Genomic DNA, 22,155 nt, shown 5'->3' with positions numbered 1-22,155 from the left:
TTGCCACAAATGGCCGTAGAGACCAAGTCTTTACGTATATTTAAAGCAGAGGTTGATAGGTTCATGATTAGTTGGGTGTTAAAGAATACAGGGAGAAGGCAGGAAGATGAAGTTGAGAGGGATAATAAATCAGCCTCGATGGAATGGCAAAGCTAACTTGATGGGCAGAATGGCCTAATTTTGCTCTTATGTCTCATGGTGATATGGTCAAGGGCTGAAGAAGAAGGAATCTCTGTTAGGACAGTGGACCATGGAAGAGAAGGAAGAGGGGAATCAGAGGGAGATGATGGGCTGGTATCTCCCTCTTATCCATCCACCTACCTTCCCTTCACCTGGCCTCATCTATCACCTTCCAGCTTGCAATCCTCCTCATCCCCCACCTTCTTATTCTGGTTTCTGCCCCTTCCTGTCCTCTACTGATGAAGGATCCCAGCCTGAAACGTTGGACCATTTATTCCCCTCCATAGATGCTACCCGACCTGCTGAGTTCTTCCAGCATTTTGTGTGTGTTGCCCTGGATCTCCAGTATCTGCAGAATCTCTTGTGCTTATCCTCTAAAACTAGGAGAGAATTTGTGAATAATATTGCCTGGTGGAATTTCATCTTTAATGCATGACTTGCTGAGCTCTTCCAGCATTTTGTGTGTTTTTCAGGGAGGAGGCAACATAGCATCCAAGACAGGGGCAGCAGATGCAAAAATGAGTTACCTTCCCCTTGCAGTAAGGCCGATCAACACCTCCACCCACTAATCCACCTCCCAACACCCCCAAACACCAATATTTTATCATTTCCTGTCAGAGTCACCTTATGCATAGATGCTCTTGTGCCTACATCATCTTATGGACATACAATCAATCAATCTATATAAGCGATCTTATGCATTTATATTTTTGTGTTTTTTTATTATCGTGTACTTTATCTTATTGAGTGTTTTTTTCTGCTGCATCAGATCCGGAGCAACAATTATTTTGTTCTCCTTTACACTTGTGAACTGGGAATGACATTAAACAATATTGAATATTCAATCTTGAACGGTGGGGTAGTTACAAGGGCTGACCCTCTCATTTCTCCTTTTGATGTTCAGGCAGCAGCCCGTAATATCTTAAAATATTCAATCAAATTGCTCCGCGCTAATTGCCGCTACAAGCAGGTATTATAATAGAGAGCATCCGATGCAGTACCGTTTAACATGTAGACTATGTCTCTTTGCAGCAGCTCTCTGTGCTTGGTATTGTCTTGTGGAGAAAAGCACGCCGTTCTAAAGTAGACTGCCAAGTGTTCTCCGCATTGACAAGATTAAACTCTGAATGTGTTCGACAAGAGTTTGATGTGTTCAGAAGTTGGGAATAGCTTCTTAATCACTCATTCTAGCAATGCTTTTTTCTCTCCCTGGGTCAGCTGTAACCTTGTCACATTGAGTTAAACTTCCTGCCGTTTCTCTCACATACAGCGTTTGACAGCTTTTCCTCCCTCCCGCCCCAAATGCCAATGTAATCCCATGTCGGCAGTGTATCTGCTAAATCATCTATTAGTAAACCAATTCTGGGCCTTTTTCCCCCTCTCTGTTTATTAGATTATTGGGCTGTTTGAGTCCCTGACATACACACTAATCCTAATCAAAGCAGACAGCTATAAGCCTTCGTGAGGGAGCAGCTTTCCGTTCGCAGTCTGACTCTGTATCAGACCCTCTGTCATCCGCAAGGAAGATTTGCATCTCTATAGCACCTATCACAGCCTCCTGTCATCGCGGATACTTTTGAAAAGACGGGAAGCGCAGTGGCCAGTTTATGTACAGCAAGATCCCGTTAGAGCCACATGGAAATGAAGGCAGAGTGGGAACAGGAAATTTCAGGCACTAATTGCATGATGTCATCACTTTCTTGTTAGGACGTCCCATGGCTGTGGGCTCACTCAGGGACCCCGTGGTTCATGTTCTGTGCATCATTTGTTTAATTTCATTTATTGTTTGCATGATTTGTTCTTTCTTTTCGCTCATTGGGTCTTTGATGTGTGGGACTTTTTCATGTGTTTCTCTTTTCTGTGGCTGCCTGAAAGAAGATGAACCTCAAGGTTCTATGTGGTATATGTACTTTTGTAATAAATATACCTTGAACTTTGAAATTGTGGGTGACTTGCTGTAGTTCTGTAGATTTTGAGATGACTGATCAAGAATCAACTTTACTTACCATATACGTTTCCACGTATTAAGAATTTGCAGTGGTGTGTTGGCGTGGCATGCAACAAAAACACTCAACTATCATAAAGAACAATGAATTCTATAAAAATAAAGTTAGAAGTATGGATATGGAGTAAAATGTGCATAAATACTGGCATGTATTTGCATCATAAAAAGTGGTTTTAAGTGTTTACTATGCATTGTGGTTATGGAGGTATTAGATAGAGGGGGGTGTGCAGGAAAATTAAAATGGTTGATCAGATTAACTGCCTGGAGGAAGGAGCTTTTTAGATGGCGCGAAGTTTTTGTTTTAGTAGCCCTATTGCACTTTTGGAAAAGACAGTTTGCTGGGTGGGTAGTGTCCACAACGACTTTCAATTTGTCCATGTGGGGACCGCTGACACTTGATAGGGATGGAGGCGTCTAGAGGAGCAGGTGGGGAGTGGGCAAGGTGGCAACTGCCTGGCAATTCCTGCGACGCCGCAGGTGCCAGACTATATCAGTCTCTGGCTTTTCTTTGTGTTTACCAGCTGTGTGGAGACCAGGAGCTTGTCACATGGGCAACAGATTGTTCTCCATATTGTACTGCCCTGGCTTGCATATCGCACAAACAGCTGGGACACCACATTCATGGTTACCTCAACCAATGGAGGGCCGCAAGTGTAGGGTGCTGCTGCCACTCTGAGGTATGGGGGTAGCTACGAAAACTCCAAGTTTTATATGATAAACACAAGAGATTCTGAAGATGCTAGAAATCCCAAGCAACACATACAAAATGCTGGAGGATCTCAGTAAGTCAGGAGCACCTATGGAGAGGAATAAGTAGTTGATGGTTGGGGTGGAGACCCTTCATCAGGGGTGGAAAGGAAGGGGGAAGAAGCCAGATTAAAAAGGTGTAGGGAGGGGGGAGGAGTGCAAGCTGGCAGGTGAGGGGGAAGGGTGATGAATTGAGAAGCTGGGGGGTGATAGGTGGAAGAGGTAAAGGGCTGAAGAAGAAGGAATCTGATTGGAGAGCAGAGTGTACCATGGAAGAAAGGGAAGGAGGAGGGACACAAGAGGGAGGTGCTGGGTAGGTGAGGAGAAGAAATAGGGAATGAAAAAGTGAGGAAGGCAAGGGGCAATGAAATTACTGTGGAAGTTCGAGAAATCAATGTTCATGCCATCAGGTTGGAGGCTACCCTGACAGAATATGAGGTGTTGTTTCTCCAACCTAAGGGTGGTCTCATCGTAGCAGTAGAGGAGGCCATGGACTGACATGACAGAATGGGAATGAGAAATGGGTGGCCATCGGGAAAGCTCGCTGGTAGCAGCAGGCGGAGCAAAGCTGCAGTGGGGGGGGAGGGGGGCGCATCTTCTTATTACCGGATTTATATGAAATATCATTCTTTGCACTCCCAAGAGGTGAGCAAGATCACACAAGGTTTTGTCAAAATGGCGGACTGCCTGATTGGCATGCAAATATTGAAGTATTCATTGCTAATAAAGCACAGCATAATTTCAATCCGTTCTGATTTAACCCTTTAGCTAATGTCATATCACTGTCAGAATAAACTGTCAGAATCGGAGTTATCAGGGAATGGCCTTGCGTAAGGAGGTTTAGTTAATTTTTTTTGTCCGTAAATTCAGCACTGGTTACAATTCTGCTGGTATTGTTTGACATAAAATGGCCACCACTGGAGGGCTCAGGATCTCAAGAGTTAACTGTGCTCAGGTAATTATCTAGGTCCTTCCCCTGGGCTCTGTACCTGAGTACACCTGATTACATTTCTTCTGCATTCATACATAATCTCTACAGGCTTCGTTTAGACTCAATTTAACTCATTTAATCAAAAGTCCCGCCCTCCCGACCAACCCATTGGAGCAAAACCGTAAGAACGACCTCGACTGAACTGTGCTTTCATGAGCTGGGGCTACCTTATAGGTCCACTCAGGTGCCAATCACTGACTTCTAACAAATGATTAAAGATATTGCATACACTGATCAACCAAATGGAAACCAGGCTTCACTCCAACAGAACCATAAGAACAGGCCTCTAATGAGCACAGAATAAACATATCAAAAGACTATAACATGAGAGACGACATAACTCAGTCATTAACACCAGCTACTTATTGACGAATTATGTTAACAGTAGTCAACTATATTTATCACACCAATATTTGAAATGTCAGCTGCAACATTGAACGAATATTTTCTCACATCCATTAAAATTTATTTTGTCGGGCTAAATTTATTGTGGAGCAGCATCACACCCCGATTTAGTAATCATTAACAAATATTGCACAGTAAACATCCATTAAGTTTCCTAATTAACAATGTATAAACTGCTTGAAAATGTACTGCTTAGATGATACCAGTTTGTCGCCAGCTCCAATGCAGTCCTGGTTATTGATTAATGTCAAGAAAGCCACACGTGCTGGCGGACAGCCCACCCGTGCTACGGCCAGAAAGTTGCATTGGCGCTAATTCACTGCTCTGGATGTGTACAACTCCTCGGGGCCCGAGTACATAAACAGCAGAATCTCGAAGGTTTGTCGATGAGGTGATCCCAGCTTCACACAGCATAGAAGACTACAGCACGATAGGTGGTCCTTTCGTTCTGGGACAGCCTTAAAATAACCCTACTGGCTAATCCACTCCCAGGTTCCCATCTGCAACCTGCTCTTCAACCGCTCACCCAACCACTTCCGAAATTCTTCGCCTCCCCCCGTCCTTACAGCGACGATTTCCCAACTCCCAGTAAACCCTGCACAAGCAAGAATCTCCACAATTCCTGTCTAACTTCCAACCAATTCCTTTCGAAACACTCGGCTGCAACTCTGTTAGGTACAGGAGTGATGTGGTTCTCTGCTGCTCTGTTCAAAGTTCAAAGTAACGTTTATTATCAGAAGGACATATATGTCACCACATACAACCCTGAGATTCGAATAAACTCTTCTTGGGCTTCAAGCAGGGTACAGGTATCAATTTTAACCGACGTTTCCATGATAAACTCTGCTATCTTCTTCAGGGATGATGCCTGGGGATGTCTAGGCAGGAGGTATTTATACCTGTGTATTCCGTCCCTCCTGATTGGTTAGTCCTGATCCAATCAGGTTTCTGCTTGCCCACCTTGTCTACAATTGAATTCCCATTCTTACCTAGAGCAAGACCTTTGTCTTTGTAAAAAAAAATTTCCTCTCGTTTTATGCCAATGGCTTCCTTTACCAGGTGGTCTCAAAAGCACAGCAGTTTTGTGCAATTGAAGTCAATCCTATGGCTGTAAAATTACTGTGCCGTGCCAGTGCAATGGCTTCTGGGACTGCCTAGTAAAGGAAGCTATTGAAATAAAACCAGAAGAAAAGAATTTTTTACAAAGACGAAGGTCTCACTCTAAGTAAGAAATGGAATTCAATTGTAAACAAAGTGGGAGAGCAGAAACCTGACTGGATGAGGACTAACCAATCAGCAGGGATGGAACACAGGGGTATAAATATCACGGAGCAGACATACCCAGGCATCATCTCTGCAGAAGATGGCCAAGTTTGTCATCAAAATGTCAATTACAATCAATACCTGTACCAGTTTGAAGACCAAGAAAAATGTATTTGTCATATATGCTGGGAAAGCACGAGATCCTTTTTAACCCTGAGGTTCCTTGTCCTGTGGGGATACTCCGCAAATCTATAGAATTATAAATATAACAGGATCAAAGAAAGATCAGGTAGACTGCAGAAGACAACAAACTGTGCAGGTGTGAATATAAGTAAATAGCAATAAATAACGAGAACATGAAACAACAAGGGAAAGAGTCCTTGAAGTGAGATCATTGATTGTGGGAACATCTCAATGGATGGGTAAGTGAGTGTACTTATTGCCTTTTGTTCAAGGGCCTGATGGTTGAAGGGTAGCAACTTGAGGTGGCCCATCCACTTCAACGTTCGATGTGTCGTGCATTCAGAGATGCTCTTCTGCACACCACTACAGTAACGTGTGGTTACTTGAGTTGCTGTCACCTTCCTGTCAGCTTGGACCACCCTGGCCATTCTCCTCTGACCTCTCTCATTAACAGGGCGTTTCGCCTGCAGAACGGCAGCTCACTGGACTCTTTTTTTTTGGTTTTTCACACCATTCTCTAAACACTAGAGACTGCTGTGTGTGAAAACCCCAGGAGATCAGCAGTTTCTGAGATACTCAGACCACCCTGTCTGGCACCAACAATGACTGCAAAGCTGCAAAGATCATGTTTCTTCCCCATCCTGATGTTTGGTCTGAACAACAACTGAACCTCTTGACCATGTCTGCATGCTTTCATGCACTGATTGGCTGATTACATATTTAAATTAATGACCAGACGTACAGATTTACCTAATAAAGAGGCACTAAGTGTAGATCTAACCCCCAGTCTCCTCCCTTGCAAAGAAATCTGACCCATCCAATTTTTCTTTATGCCTAAGTTCACCAGTACAGGCAACATCCCGCATTGCCTCTCTTACACAGACATCCCACAGTTACTTTGGTGTAACCTCTTCCATCAAGTGAAAGAATGTGAACAGATAAAGTATTCGGAGTGACGGTGGCACTTACGGGACAGGACGCACTTCCTTCCAACCATCTGGTTCTCGGGGTGGAACGGTAGTGTAGAGGTTAGCACAATGCCTTACGGCGGCAGTGCCTGGAAGATTGGAGTTCAATTCCTGGACCTTACTGCGAGGAGTTTGCACGCTCTCTCCATGACCACGAGGGTTTCCTCCCGCACTCTAACGGCGTACGGGTTAGCGTTAGTGAGATGTGAGCATGTTATATTGGTGCCGGAAGCATGGTCCATCCCCCAGCGCACACTCGGACTGCGTTGATTATCGACACAACCGACACATTTCACTTTCGATAAGCATGTGACAAATAAAACTAACCCTGAAACAAACTGCTCAATCGATTTCAACGTTCAAGTGAAGTTTGGACAGACAATAGACAATTGGTGCAGGAGTAGGCCATTTGGCCCTTTGAGCCAGCACCACCATTCACTGTGATCATGGCTGATCATCCACAATCAGTACGCCGTTCCTGCCCTCTCCCCATACCCCTTGACTCCGCTGTCTTTCAGAGCTCTATGTAACTCTTTAGTGAAAGCATCCAGAGAATTGGCCTCCACTGCATTCCATAGATCCACAACTCTCTGGGTGAAAAAGTTTTTCCTGAACTCCGTTCTAAATGGCCTACCCCTTATTCTTAAACTGTGGCCTCCGGTTCTCATCGGGAAGTACATGGATAGATATGGTACATGGATGGTAGGGGTACGGAAGGCTATGGTCCTGATGCAAGCTGCCAGGAGTGGGCAGTTAAATAGTTTTGGCATAGATTAGATGGGCTGAAGGGCCTGTTCTGCGCTTTCCTATGACACTATGACGCTAATCTTAATCACTACCTCAGTCTTGCAACTCTATGACCACATGGATCACTTTCCCACTACAATGAATTTTGATTTTTTTAATTCTTCCTATGCTTTTGAGTAGTTTTTGGAAAATTTAAGTCTAATTTATGAATTTTGTTTGAATATGATTTCTCTAATGCTATGACAGAATTAGAATCAGAATCATGTTTATTGTCACTCTCTTCCATGGTGTGAAATTTGTTGTTTTGAGGCAGCAGTACAGCGCAAAGACATAAAATTGCTATAAACAACAACATAAATAATGGTGCGATACAGGAAGGGATTGCCTGTGATTTTGCTTCAAGTTGATGCATGTAATTGTGCATCTGACAATGAACTTGACCTGACATTCAGCGTCTGGTATATTGGCCTTCATAGATTAAAGTATTGGGTACAGGAGATATTGAAGTTGTATAAGACATTGGTGAGGCCTAATCTGAGTAATGTGTGTAGTTTTGGTCACCTACCTATAGGAAAGATATAAATAAGATTGAAAGAGTACAAAGGAAATTTACAACAATGTTACCGGGTCTGGAGGACCTGAGTTATAAGGAAAGATCGAATAGGTTAGGACTTCATTCCTTAGGATGTAGGAGATTGACGAGAGATTTGATAGATGTATACAAAATTATGACAGGTATCTATAGGGTAAATGCAAACACACACACACACACATGCTGGAGGAACTCAGCAGGTTTGGCAACATCTAAGGAAATGAATAAATAACTGATGTTTCAGGCTGGGACCCTTCTTCAGGACTGAGGTTGGGTGAGGTCATGGGTTAAGGGGGAAAGGAGAAATGTTTAAGGGGAACATGAGGGGAATCTTCTTCACTCGGGGGGTAGAATGAGCTGCCAGCACAAGTGGTGAATGTAGGGTCGATTTCAACATTCAAGAGAACTTCCGATAGGTCCGTACAAGGGTGGGAAGGGTATGTAGCCCAGATGTAGGTCGATGGGACTAGGCAGTTTAAAAGGTTCAGCACGGACCAGATGGGCCAAAGGGCCTGTCTCGGTGCTGTAGATTTCTATGACTCTACAATCTCATCACTATGTTCCATCAAGAGCTCCAGAGAAATGTAGATAATAAAATTGAAAGAAATAGTTCCTCACTTTAAGCTTCCAAAGACTATAACATCAAGGAACTCACCAAAATCATTAAACATTCAGTGTAAGATCTTTTATTTTTGCATGCAGGGCACCTATAATTGTTCTAACAGGACGGTGTGCTTCAACACAAGAGGTTCTGCAGATGCTGGAAGTCCAGAGCAACAGACCCAGAACACCGTAGAAACCTTTGCCGGTCAAGCACCATCCACGGAGATGATGTTTCAGGCCGAGACCCGTCACCAGTCCTGGGCAAAAATGTCGACCGTTTGTTCGCCTCCATGGATACTGCCTGACCTGTCGAGTTCCCGCTGGATGAGGGTGAGCTTCATTTGTCACATGTACGTCAAAACATACAGCGAAGTGTGTCGTTTGCGTCAAAGACCAACACAGTCCGCGGATGTGCTGGGGGCAGACCGCAAGTATTGCCTTGAATCTGGCACCAACATGGCCTGCCCACGTGTTACAACCTAATAATGTGGGAAGAAACTGAACTCCCAGAAGAAATCCATGTGGTCCCAGGGAGAGGGCGGAAGTACACACGCATCCCTTAAGGAATTGAAACTGGATTTCCGGCACTGTAAAGCAATTATGCTAACTGCTACATTAACATGCACAGTCAGTTTTATGATCCGTTTTAGATTAGCTTGCTCTAGATTTAATAAGGTCTGCCGGATTCTGATGAAATCCATCTCATCACCCCACCCCCCACCCCCCACTCCTGTACTAACCTGCCATTCCCACCCTGTTGTCTTTACTGCAGGCTTTCAAGGGTTAATTTCCCAAACATCTATTTCCACCGAGCTGGTGGAATTGGTCAGGACTCGGAGCCGGAGTTGGCTGGGTTCAAAACAAGGCTGTGAGGTTCAGTGATAACTCAGAAGGCAGCCCAGAGTCAAAAGGTTGTGGGTTCAAGACCCACATCAGAGCTTTGTGCTCTTAGCACAGACCCACTGCAACACTGGGGAACGAAGACCAGCATTAACCCTTGTTGGCTCTTCCATTAGCTTGTGATCAAATTACTTAATCAGGTTCCAGAGCTCTACTGACCATGACCCACACACATTCCACTTCAGAAAATGGTGCCAAAGATGAGAAACTTCATAGTTGGGCCAGTGAACATGGGGTTATTCCACTTGTGAGCAAAGATGATTGATAAGCCCTTAAGACATAAGAGCAGAATTAGGCCATTCAGCCCATCGAACCTGCCCTGCCACTTTGATCAGGGCTGATTTATTAACCCTCTCAACCACATTCTCTTGCCTTCTCCCCATGACCTTTGATGCCTTTGCGAATCAGGAACCCATCAGCCTCTGCTTTAAATATACCCAATGACTTGGCCTCCACTGTAGATTTAGATTTTCAGGAGGAACTGCACACTCTTATGGTAAATCTGGATAATTACTCCACATTTTCACCTCCCCAGAATGAGTTTCCTGTCCCAAAGTCAAGTTAAAATGACTGGACATGTATCCAAACAAGCGAAACAGTGGGTCTCCGGCCCATGGTGAACCCACAAGATACATATCACACACAGCACACAAACTAGAATATTACCTTAATAAGTTACCATAAATAAATGAACATAACCACAGGTATTCACTTTGCACCATAACCTACTGTGTCTGTTAACCTTTCCCGTCTTTCCCACCCGAGCACAGACCCTCTCTCTAATTCACCCTCCCACTGACATAGTAGCTCCTCTCTCCACAGACGCCAGCAGGCCTGCCGAGTGTTTCTGGAATCTCCCCTTTCGGTTTCAGATTCTGGACCTGTCTCGTTCCAGATCACGGCGAGTTTATTTTTGATCATTTCTGCACGATTCTTTGCTGATTTTAACTACCAGTAAGGGGCTACAGAAAAGCAAGCTGTCGTTGCAGGTTCTCATGCCGATTGTCTACTTAGCAGCATTAGCTGCCGTTCAACTGGTTACAAGTGCAAAAGCAGCCGGCTGAACACAGGTACTATGCAAATGAAGCCACTTCTGTTGCAGAGTGTGGACAAGACATCAGGAAGTGCCACTGGCTACTGAGTAACTTCACCAGCACTTTATATCAGACAAGAGATTATATATAAAGTCATGTTTTGAACAGTTAAACAGTTGCGACCACAAAGCTGAACGCTTCCACCCCAGCAGCTCAATGTCAACGTCTCTCAGCGTTCACTTACAGATGGACAACTGGGCACTCAGCGAAAGAGCGAAGAGCACGCGTAAGGAAGCAGGCATCACAAACTTACCGATCCACACAGGATGTCCTGTCAGTTCGTTACACCTCCTCTCATGAGACGTTCCCTCCTGTCAAAAAAAAAACGGCAGATAGTCAGAAGTTTCAAAGAAAGTAGACTGACGTTCAACTTTCATCAGCTGTGGTTTGCAATCAACTACCTGATGTCATTTTTCTCGGCCATTAGCCTGTTCCTAGAAGTTTCGTGTTATCTGCTTTCACTGCCCCACCTACCCCGTACACTTCTCCTGTCCTCGGTCACCCTCCTAACCCAGAAGCTCCGATATGCTTGGTAAAGAGGCGAAAATGAAAGACACTGCAGGAGTTTATCTGCGCTGAGAGCAAATCCTCAGGAGGGAAATATTGAGAGAGGGAGGCGGGAGGGAGGAAGAGAGGGATGGAGAGAGGGAGGGAGAGACAGGGAGAGAGAGAGGAAGGAGACAGACAGATTGAGAGGGGAGAGAGGCTGACAGAAAGAGAAATGGGGGAGAGAAAGAGAGAGAGGACAGAGAGAAAGAGAGAGAGGGAGGGAGAGAGAGACAGAGAGAATCAGATAGACAGAAATGGGCAGAGAGGACAGGGAATGAGAGAGAGTCAGAGAGGGAGGGACAGGAGGAGATGGAGAAAGAGAGTGAGGGAGACAGAGGGACAGGAATAGAGAGAAAGAGAAACAAAGCAAGACAGAGAAGGGGAAAGAGAGAAAGAGACAGAGAGACAGGCTGAGAGAGAGATAGAAGAACATTGGACTAAATCTCCGTTCTGGAAACCAGCTGAAAATGTGGTGGACCAAAGCCAAATAAAATTTACCAACTGTTGAGAGAAAATTATGATGATCCCTGCCACAGAGGACTGTAACTGACCTTTAAGTAGTGTAATGACACACATCCTCACACTCCCATACACTCCCACATGTGCAAACACGCATGCATATCGCATACACACGTGCATGTACTCACACACTCACACGCACACACACTCCTGCACATGTCCTGTACATCTCACACACAGTGTAAGAAAGTTGCTGCGATACTTAGCTGGTGAAAACTCTGCACATGTGTAATGGTTGTGTCAAATCGAAACAGCTGTATGGGGTCTCCCCCCGGTAGTGAACCATATTTTCTAAACTCTCTAACTTCCCCTCCCTCCTCCCAGAGAAATAAAAATCTGCTACTTCGTGACATGTCGTCAGCAGGTTTAAACTACTGGGCAGGTCAACAAATGCCTCGTACTTCATGTATCTGATCGAGCTACTCCTTTCCCTGATCAGAAAAACTGTTCAGCTTTTTCTTCTCTCTCTGTCCATCGTCTTGTGACAGTAATTGGGAGGGGTGGGGGGGGGGGGAAGGAGTCATTATCTCCCATCTTGAAAGACTCTGCAGTGTCTAAAAATAAGAATCACAATTGTTAGAAGGAACGAGGGTATTCAATGGTCCTGCAGCCTCACAAGCTCGTCAATAAATTTCTTGTTCCCTTTTCTCTGGTTGAGATTCATTGCCTAATATGGAGCGGGCTGCTTTCTAAGTTATTTCTAGTGTGTGTGATAATACTCGCTGGGATGCCTGGATTGGCTGTAGTTGAAATTCTGTAAATTCTGCCTTCACAGGACATTTACCAGTGAAATGGTGTCATAGAAAAGAGGTTTGCAAAGTGCAGTGGATTGGCGATAGGTTACATTAAAAAAACCTTGACATCTCTTTTCCTCTCCTTCCTCCCACCCCCCCATTCCATGTGCCCCGGACAGCAAGAAAGCTGACCTCACACCCCGCGATATCAGCAGTAGCCCTGGTCCGTGAAATGAGTCAGAGGTGGCAATTTTGGCTCGTCTTAATGCACAGTTGTTTCTGGCTGTTACACCACATTCTGCTCACATGGTCTAACGCATGTGCTGTTGCTGCAGCACCGGACAGGTTATGGGAGAACCTCACAATGTAGAACTACGCCCAGAGGTGTACAGATCCTGTCAGTATCAAAGTACTTCCACCCCTCTCCTTAACTCACCCACCCCTTGCCTCGTGTGCCTTTGCTACCAATTAACGTCACAACTGGAAAGCTGACCTGGCTGGACCCTTCTCATCTGAAAACCCGTGACAAACACCCTCACTTGCACACTGTGCTTCTTAACAAAGTTCAAGGTAAATTTTTTACCAGGGTATTCAGTATGTCACCATATACTACCCTGAGATTCATTTCCCTGCAGGCATTCACAGCGGAACAAGGAAATAAAATAGAGAAGCTATACATAAACGAAGACTGACAAATGGTTCAAATAAGTAAAAGAAATAAGTAATAAGAATAACTAAATAGACAGATAAATAGATGGATAGATAGATAGAGAAATGGATTGATAGATAGATGGATAGATAGATAGATAAATAAATAAATAAATAAATGGATAGATGGATAGGTAAGTGGATAGATAGACAGACTGAGAACATGAGTTGCACAGTAATGGAAAGTGAGTCAGTAGGTTGTGGAATCAGTTCAGTGCTGAGGTGAGTGCAGTTATCCACACTGGTTCAGGAGCCTGATGCTTGAAGGGTAATAACTGTTCCTGAACCAGGCGGTGTGACTCCTGAGGCTCCTGTACCTCCTTTCCAAAGGCTGAGCTGAGAGCACAGTCTGGATGCTGCTTTCTTGTGGCAACGTTCAATGGTGGGGAGGGCTTTTCCTGGGATGAAGTGTGCTGTATTAGTGCCACCTCCCAATAGCACAGCATTTAAATCATTCATTCTCATCTGTGCTTTCCATTTCTTCCCACCGTCTACTCCCTCCCTACAGAGGCAGAATTCCTCCAGAGAGGGCCTTGTTCCCAGACTCCAGAACTCCCTGTGTAAATCCCCCCAACTCTCCTCCTCCTTTGGGAAGCAAGGATGGAAATGGATCTGCCAATGTCTTTAGACAGCTGGGAATGGGGCACTTCCCTGTGCCTTCTCTCCTCACCTTCGCCCTCCAAGCCGCAAAAACCCGGGGGTTGGGTGGAGCCAAGCAGAATTAGGAGACCCCCTGACTCACTGTGTCAGTAAGGCTGGCTGGCTGCTGCTCTCTCTCCCGTCCATCGCGGATTCTGTCACCCTCTCCCCCCATACAGATGGGTTTTGCTCATTTCTAACTGACAGACAGTTTGGATCATGAAGCGTTCCCGGGAACGGAACGTTATTGTTAGACGGGAACTGCCAGCGCACTGCCTGAGCTAATCAAAGCTTTGGTAGATAAGGGTGATAGCAGCAGCCCAGCAGATACTGGGGGTTTTAATGATACGAAGCTTCAGGAAGTCCCTTTGCTTGACTTCATCAGATATAAACCAATCACAGGTCAGCAAGCTCCTTCTTTAATAAAGACAAAGATCAGCTTTATTTGTCACGCATACATCGAAACGTACAGCGATGTTTATCATTTGTATCCAAGGATGTGCTGAAGACCGTTTCTAAGTGTTGCTGTGCTTCCAGTGCCAACATAGCATGCCCACAACTTACTGACCCTAACCCGTATGTCTTTGGAATGATTATTTATTTATTGAGGTATAGCATGGGCGGGCCTTTCCAGCCCTTTGAGCTTCAGCGCCCAGCAAGCCCTTATTTAACCCTAGCCTATTCACAGGACGGTATACAAAGATCAATTAACCCACCAACTGGTATGTCTTTGGACTGTGGGACAAAACCAGGGCAGCCGGGGGAAACCCATCTGGTTAGGGGGAAAATGTACAAACTCGTTACAGACAGCGGTGGGAGTTAAACCCCTATCTACTGACCGCTGGCGAAGAAAAGCGTTACGCTGACAGCCATGCTCCCGTGCTGACGTGCATTCGGCCTGCCTTTGAATCCAGTTCATTGGCTCCCACCGGAGGGCATCTGGTTCCCTGAGCTGAGACATAGGATTCTACCGACACAATCCCAACACATCACAGTTCCAAGTTCAAAGTAAATTTATTGTCAAAGTACATATATGTCACCATATGAGATCCATTTTTGTGCAGGCATTTAAAGGGAAAAAGGAATACAATAGAATTTATGGAAAACTCTACATAATCAAAGAAACACGAGCAACCAGTGTTCAAAAGAGGACAAGCTGTGCAAATTAAAAATACTAAGGACATGAGCTGTACAGAAAGTGAGTCCGTAGGTCGTAGAAGCAGTTCAGGGTTGAGGTGAGTGAAGTTATGCACAAAAGTTCAGCAGTCCGATAGAGGGTAATAGCTGATCTTGAGCCTGGTGGTTTGGAACCTAAGGCTCCTGTACTTCCCGTGAGAAGAGAGAACATGGCCTGGATGGTGGGGGCCGTTGATGATGAACGCAGCTTGAATGGCAGTGCCCCATGTAAACATGGTCAGTGGGGGGGGGGGGGAAGGATTTGCTTGTGACGGACTTGCCTGTGCCCACTACTTTCTGTAACCTTTTCCGTTCCTGGGAATTGGTGTTTCCATACCACACCACAATGCAACCAATCAGGATACCCAAGGAACACGCACAAAGTGCTGGAGGAACTCAGCAGGCCAGGCAGCATCTGTGGAAAAGAGTAAACAGTCGACACTTCAGGCTGAGACATCGACAGTTTACTCTTTTCCATAGACGCTCCCTGGCCTGCTGAGTTCCTCCAGCATTTTGTGCATGTAGTTTGGATTTCCAGAATCTGCAGATTTTCTCTTGCTTGTGCAATCAAAATTCTCTCCACTGTGCATCAATAGAAGTTTGTCAAAGTTTTTGGTGACAGGCCGAATCTCTGCATGTGACAGTCTCTACAGCCAAGGGGCTTGCATTCATTAAATCCATATAAAATTAATAAAGATCCCCCAACCACGATATGTCCCGGAATGCTTCACACCTGATGAATGTGGGAGAAAGGGTGGCTATTTTGTGCCCGGCCAGCTCTCACAGAGAGCACAGAGTGGAAGATGGACCGTTGTGCTGCAGACATTGATTTTTTATATAAAAATAAAATTAAAGATTACTTAGTGATGGAACGCAGTATCTCTTCTAGCCCAAAGAGCCAGCACCACCCAATCACACCCATGCGACCAATGAACTGCAAATCTGTACTTCTTTGGAATGCTGGAGGAAACCGACGGGCAGAACATTCAAACTCACTACAGGCAGCAGCAGGATTTGAACCCAGTCTGCCGGGGCTGCACCATTCGCCACACTACTGTGCCACACCCTGCCCCCCCCCCCCCCAAATCAAATCAGCAAGGATTGTGCGGGAGGGGGGCGGCCTGCGAGTGTCACCCTGCTTCCAGTCCCAACACAGCATGCCCACAACTTATTAACCTTAAACATACTGAATGTCTTCGGACTGTGGGAGGAAACCAGAACACCCGGAGGAAACCCATGCAGACACGGGGAGAACATGCAAACTCCTTACAGACAGCAGCAGGAACTGAACCCCACGATCTTACACCTGGCGCTATAAAACCAGAGCTTCACAGACTGCTACCTGACCGGTGGATAGAATTTGGCCTGGGCAATGCCTTCTCTGACTTACTTATTTCGAGACACAGAGCGGAACAGGCCAAACTCCCAGCAACCCACCGATCCAACCCTAACCGAATCACAGGACAGTTGACAGTGACCGTGGACCGTATTCCAACTGGCTGCATCACCACCTGGTCTGTGTGGGGGGGGGGGGGGGGTGCGTGGTGGTTTACCGCTCAGGACCGAAACGAACTGCAGAGAGTTGTGAACTCAGCCAGCTCCACCATGGGCACCAGCCTCTGTAGTATCCAGGGCACCTTCAAGGAGCGGTGCCTCAAAAAGGTGGCCTCCATCATTAAGGACTCCATCACCCAGGACATGCCCTCTTCTCACTGTTACCATCAGGTAGGAGGTACAGGAGCCTGAAGACACACACTCAGTGATTCAGGAACAGCTTCTTCCCCTCTGCCATCAGGGAGGAGGTACAGGAGCCTGAAGACACACACTCAGCGATTCAGGAACAGCTTCTTCCCCTCTGCCATCAGGGAGGAGGTACAGGAGCCTGAAGACACACACTCAGCGATTCAGGAACAGCTTCTTCCCCTCTGCCATCAGGGAGGAGGTACAGGAGCCTGAAGACACACACTCAGCGATTCAGGAACAGCTTCTTCCCCTCTGCCATCAGGGAGGAGGTACAGGAGCCTGAAGACACACACTCAGCGATTCAGGAACAGCTTCTTCCCCTCTGCCATCAGGGAGGAGGTACAGGAGCCTGAAGACACACACTCAATGATTCAGGAACAGCTTCTTCCCCTCTGCCATCAGGGAGAAGGTACAGGAGCCTGAAGACACACACTCAACGATTCAGGAACAGCTTCTACCCCTCCGCCATCAGGGAGGAGGTACAGGAACCCATCAACACTACCTCACTACTTTTTAAAATTTCTTTTTTTCAACTACTTATTTAATTTAGCTGTTTTATAGATATATACTTACTGTATTTCACATTTTTTTCCTATTTTTCTGTATTGCATTGTACTGCTGCCACAAAGACAACAAATTTCACAGCACATGCTGATGTGATATAGCACATGTGATATTAAACCTGATTCTGATTCAATTGACCCACTAACCGCGGGAGAAAACCCAGCGTACACGAGGAGAACGTACAGGCTTCCTTAGGGAGGATGCCGGAATCGAACTCCGTACTCCAACAGCCCCGAGCTCTAACAGGGTCACACTAACTCCTATGCTGCTGTGACCAAGGAAAAGGACTCCATCGTTTCTATTAAGCTGATTTGTAACGTGAGAGTACGCCACACTTAGTATAATATAAACCTTTCAGCCTCTTCTGAAATCTGTTTGATGTGAATTTTCCACAGCTTTTGTACCAAACGGTAATCAATGGAACCAGAGATTACTCTGAGTAGATACAGGAAGAGGATGGCTTTCTTTATTGTGTAGGATTTCTCCTGAAAACCTCAGAGGAAATGCACTTAAATATCTTTATCGATGCTCAATAAAAGGCGTTAGTGATACCTCCAAATTGGCGCGTGCTGGGTGCGTATCAGTGCAAAGAGGGGAGCTCATTCTCCGCAATAGCAACCCTGTTATATAATGTCTACAAAACAGCTAGAACTTCCCAAGTTGCTTCACAAGGACGCTGCCAGGGGCAAAGCTGGCGTTCCGACACACAGGCAAACGCTTGGTGGAGGAGGCAGGGTAGAAGGAGCAAGTTAAAGGGGAAGGGAGGGAAGGGGAGAGGGGAGAGAGAGAGGAGAGAGGAGGGAGAGGGGAGATGGGGAGAGGGGAGGGAGTGAGGGAGAGAGAGGGGAGCAGGAGGGAGGGAGGATAGAGGAGAGGGTGTGGGGGTGAGGGAGGGAGAAGGGGGAGAGGGAGGGAGAGGGAGAAGGAGGGAAAGACACGGAGAGGGAGATGGAGAGAAGCATGGGGAGAGAGAGACAGAAAGAGAGTGAGTGAGAGAGAGAGAGGTGTTTTATTCATTTATTTATTGATACAGCATGGAACAGGCCCTTCCAACCCACTGAGCCACACCACCCAGCCACCCACCGATTTAACCCTAGCTTAATCACAGGACCATTTTACAATGACCGATTGACCCACTAACTGGTCCGACTTCGGACTGTGCGAGGAAACCCACGCACATCTGGGAAGAGCGTCAAGCTTCCTTACAGAGGATGCCAGAATCGAACTCTGAACGCCAAGGGCCCTGAGATGTAATAGGTGGAAAAAAAGATTTCACCATTTCTATTGAGCTGTTCTCTGATACGAGAGTATTCTGCAATTGGTATGATAGGAACCATCCCTGCTCGTGTGATAGTGAGTACTTGTGAAAAGATTTGAGTGTGAATAAGAGTGTCTGCCCTGGCACACCGAAAGGAGGGGGTGCCCAAACTAGCATGTCTGTGTATTGTGTACCACTCCAGTACACAGGAGATTTGAATTCCTGCATACACCCTTGTTTCAGAATGTGTGTTTATGTATAGGCATGCATCACATGATGGTGCTTTACCTGAGAAATCGTGCATTTCAACGCGTGTGTTTATGTGTGTACGTGTGCGTCTAACACGGCTGCCAACACTCACTGCCGAGGCTCATGCCTGCAGAACTGGCACTTGGGAAACATCCAAGGTTCCTGTGGGACTTCTGCAGCCCGGGTTCGCACCTTCGCAGGTGAAGACAATTGCCGGGGAAGCTGCGATCATAACGCTGCTTCTGCAGTGTAACTCTGAGTCTGCCGGCAATCGGCAAGCTGCCGCTCGAGCAGGAGTTGCTGAAGATGCTGGGGTTACCACATGTTTACGGAGTGTCAAAGCTGCTGCAGAACCCTCTCGTAACTGTTTAAAAAGGGATCCGAGTAGCAAAATGCTACCAGGCAACTGTGGAGACCAACTCACAGTAAAGATGGCAGCTCAGTTGTGCGGGCCAACTGGCATGTATTTGTTAATTAATTAAATGTGTTTAAATATACACTGAACTTGGTTAACAGCTCCAAGACGTAAATGAGGTAATATAAGCAGAAACGAATTTTAAGAGCTTCAAACTTGTTTTTACCCATTAAGGGTAAAATTCCGAATCCGGCTATGCTCGTCTACTTCTTATGAGTCTGCTGATCAAAATCTGTCAGAAAACTTAACAGACACAAACTTTTGGTGGTGTTTTATCACAAGTAAGCCTCTGACTGTCTTGCCGACTGTGTTAATGTGAAGGGCCATTCATTAGACAGGGTCCAGTAGTCTGTGGGTGATTTATGTTCTGTCGACGTACTCCAGTGAAGAGTTTGGCGATCTCTGTGAAGGAGTTTGTTCAGCAGCTGAAGTGTGCCAGCGCAAAACCAACACGTTGTTGGAACAAGCTCATCATCGAAATGGTGCTTCATTCAGCAAGTGAGGGCTGGGGGAGGGAGGGAAGCACGCGAGCTGCTAATGAATGCAAGCAGCAGACACATCACTAACTACAGGTAATACTGGGCCTGAGAGGGCCACAGAAGCCACACCTTTTGCAGCCACCAGAACATCCTGTCAGTGTTATTCCGGAGACGACTTCTGTTGCCTCCTGTTCCCAGAAGTGCTCCAAGGTGCCAAATCCTTGTGGAAGTGACACAATCTTTTATCTTCCTCATGGTTCAGTCTGAAGAATTCTGTCTGCGTGTGAGAGTTCTGTGGAAAGGGTGTGTGTGTGTGTGTGTGAGTGTGTGTGTATTTATACACATGTACATTCTGCAGATGACAATCTGCATGCGTGTGAATGCAAGAATCCTTCCTCATGTGTGTATACATGCACACACATACACATAGGTTTTTGTGTATGAATTTAGGGGGGAGACCCTGCATCACGTTAACGTCCTTGCCCTTTCCCTGACAACAGAGCACAGTTCACTGGCTATTAAACTGGAATGAAGTCGTGTCTGTCTCGAGGGTAAGTCTAAAGCTCTCAGTACATCGGGGACATTTACCGAGCAGAGGGCAGGCCGAGCCTTGAGATGAACCCTGGCGCTGTACCAAGCACAGTAGTGGAATTGTTCCTGGTTTTCTGGCCAATACAACTCATCACCATCAAAGCAGCTTAGAGGCACAAGAGATTTCAGACGCTGGAAAGCTAGAGCCACGCACAGATGCTCTGGAGGAGCTCAGCAGGCCGGGCAGCATCATTGGAAAAGAGTAAACAGTCGACCTGTGTCCTGATGCAGGGTCTCGGCCCGAAACATCGACTGTTTACTTTTTTCCATAGATGCTGCCTGACCTGCTGACTTCCTCCAGCATTTTGTGTGTGTTGCTCAGGATCCAGGAGGGGATTGGATAGTTGATGTTTTGGGCCTAGTGTTCCCTGGGACTCGGATTGACCTGAAACACTGACTGTTTTACACTCTACGTAGATGCTGCCTGACCCGCTGAGTTCCTTCAGCACCACACATCAATGCTGCTCGTTTTACAACAACTGTATCACAGATTTGACTACCTGGACTTCTCAAGGTACTTCATCCACTGTTTGGGTCTTCGGGGCTTTGCAGCCAATGACGTACTTTCAGGAATGTGTAAGGTACAAGTTTTTTTTTTGCAATTCAATTTCAGACGTGGTACAATTGACAAACTGTGGAGAACATCCCCGAGGTTCTGTCTCAGCCGAGTCCGCGCAGGCGGGGCTGGTTTTCCGGGCAACGAGGCTGCAGTTTCCCAGCTGCCTTGAGTGCTGCCATTTCTTTAATCACAGCAGTTGCGGGGAGTTCTCAGAAATATGCAAGAAGCCGATCCGAACAACAACTGCGGGAAGGAGCAAATGGGATGTGAGGGAAGAGGCTTGGATGGCAGCTGTTCCCTTAAATCTCACCCCAACTTCGCACTGTCAAGTTGCTCCTCCAAGCCTTGGAGCCCCACAACAGCGGGAGGGAATGCTGTACTACTGAGGTAACAGCCCCTCAGATCCAGGTTTATTACCACTGACATATGTCATGAAAGTCATTGTTTTGTGGCAGCAGGTCAGTGAAATATATGAAGTATTCTGTAAGTTACAATAAGAGATATAAAAATTAGGGCAGAAATAGGAGCAGAGTATTGAAGGAAGGTCCATGAGTCCATGGTTTGTTCAAAAATCTGATGGCAGAGGAGACTTTTTCCTATTACACGGGGGCATTGGAGGCCATCGGAGGAAATCATGGGGGTGGGGGAATGTCAGAGGCAAGTTCTTTTCCCAATGATTGGTGGGTACATGGAACGTGCTATGGGGGTGGTGGTTGATACATTAGGAGGCATTTAAGAAACTCTTGGATAGGCAGCTGGATGATAGAAAAATGGAGAGTTATGTAGGAGGGAAGAATGATCTTAAAGTAGGTTAAAAGGTCAGTATGCCATTGCATGCTGAAAGGCCTGTACTGTTCAAAATTCAAAGGTTTGAAGTAAATTTATTATCAGGATACGTATATGTCACCATATACAACCCCGAGATTCATTTTCTTGTGGGCATACTCAATAAATCTATAGAATAATTACCATAACAGATGACCACCCAACTAGGGTGTTCAACTAGAATGCAGAAGACAACAATCAATGCAAATACAAAAAGAAGAAATAAAAATAATAAATAAATAAGCATTAACTATCGAGTCATATACGTCTTTGATGATAGATTCATTCTGAACTTTGAGATACAACGTCGTAGTGTGAGATTAGGGAACTAGGCATGACACGATGCGAGCCCTGTACTCTGGTGGCCGGAATAGGACCTCAGCAGGACTCCCAGCCTGAGACTGTACGGGACGTCACATTTAACACTGACACAAGATCTGGATGATGCAACTGATAGCTTTGTGGCCAA

At 45.9% G+C, this 22,155-nt stretch overlaps 1 long non-coding RNA gene across 1 annotated transcript in view; it reads right to left on the bottom strand.

The window, feature by feature from the left end:
* LOC132382226 (uncharacterized) overlaps positions 1 to 22,155 on the bottom strand; it is a 469,030-nt gene that overhangs the window by 305,604 nt on the left and 141,271 nt on the right. The window contains exon 3 of the long non-coding RNA XR_009508242.1: positions 10,932 to 10,989. This is a non-coding gene — a long non-coding RNA (uncharacterized LOC132382226). The remainder of the gene's footprint in view (positions 1 to 10,931; positions 10,990 to 22,155) is intronic.

This window comes from Hypanus sabinus, chromosome 27 (genome assembly GCF_030144855.1).
Source record: "Hypanus sabinus isolate sHypSab1 chromosome 27, sHypSab1.hap1, whole genome shotgun sequence".
Lineage (NCBI taxonomy): Eukaryota > Metazoa > Chordata > Chondrichthyes > Myliobatiformes > Dasyatidae > Hypanus > Hypanus sabinus.
This window is presented reverse-complemented; position numbering and strand designations above follow the sequence as displayed.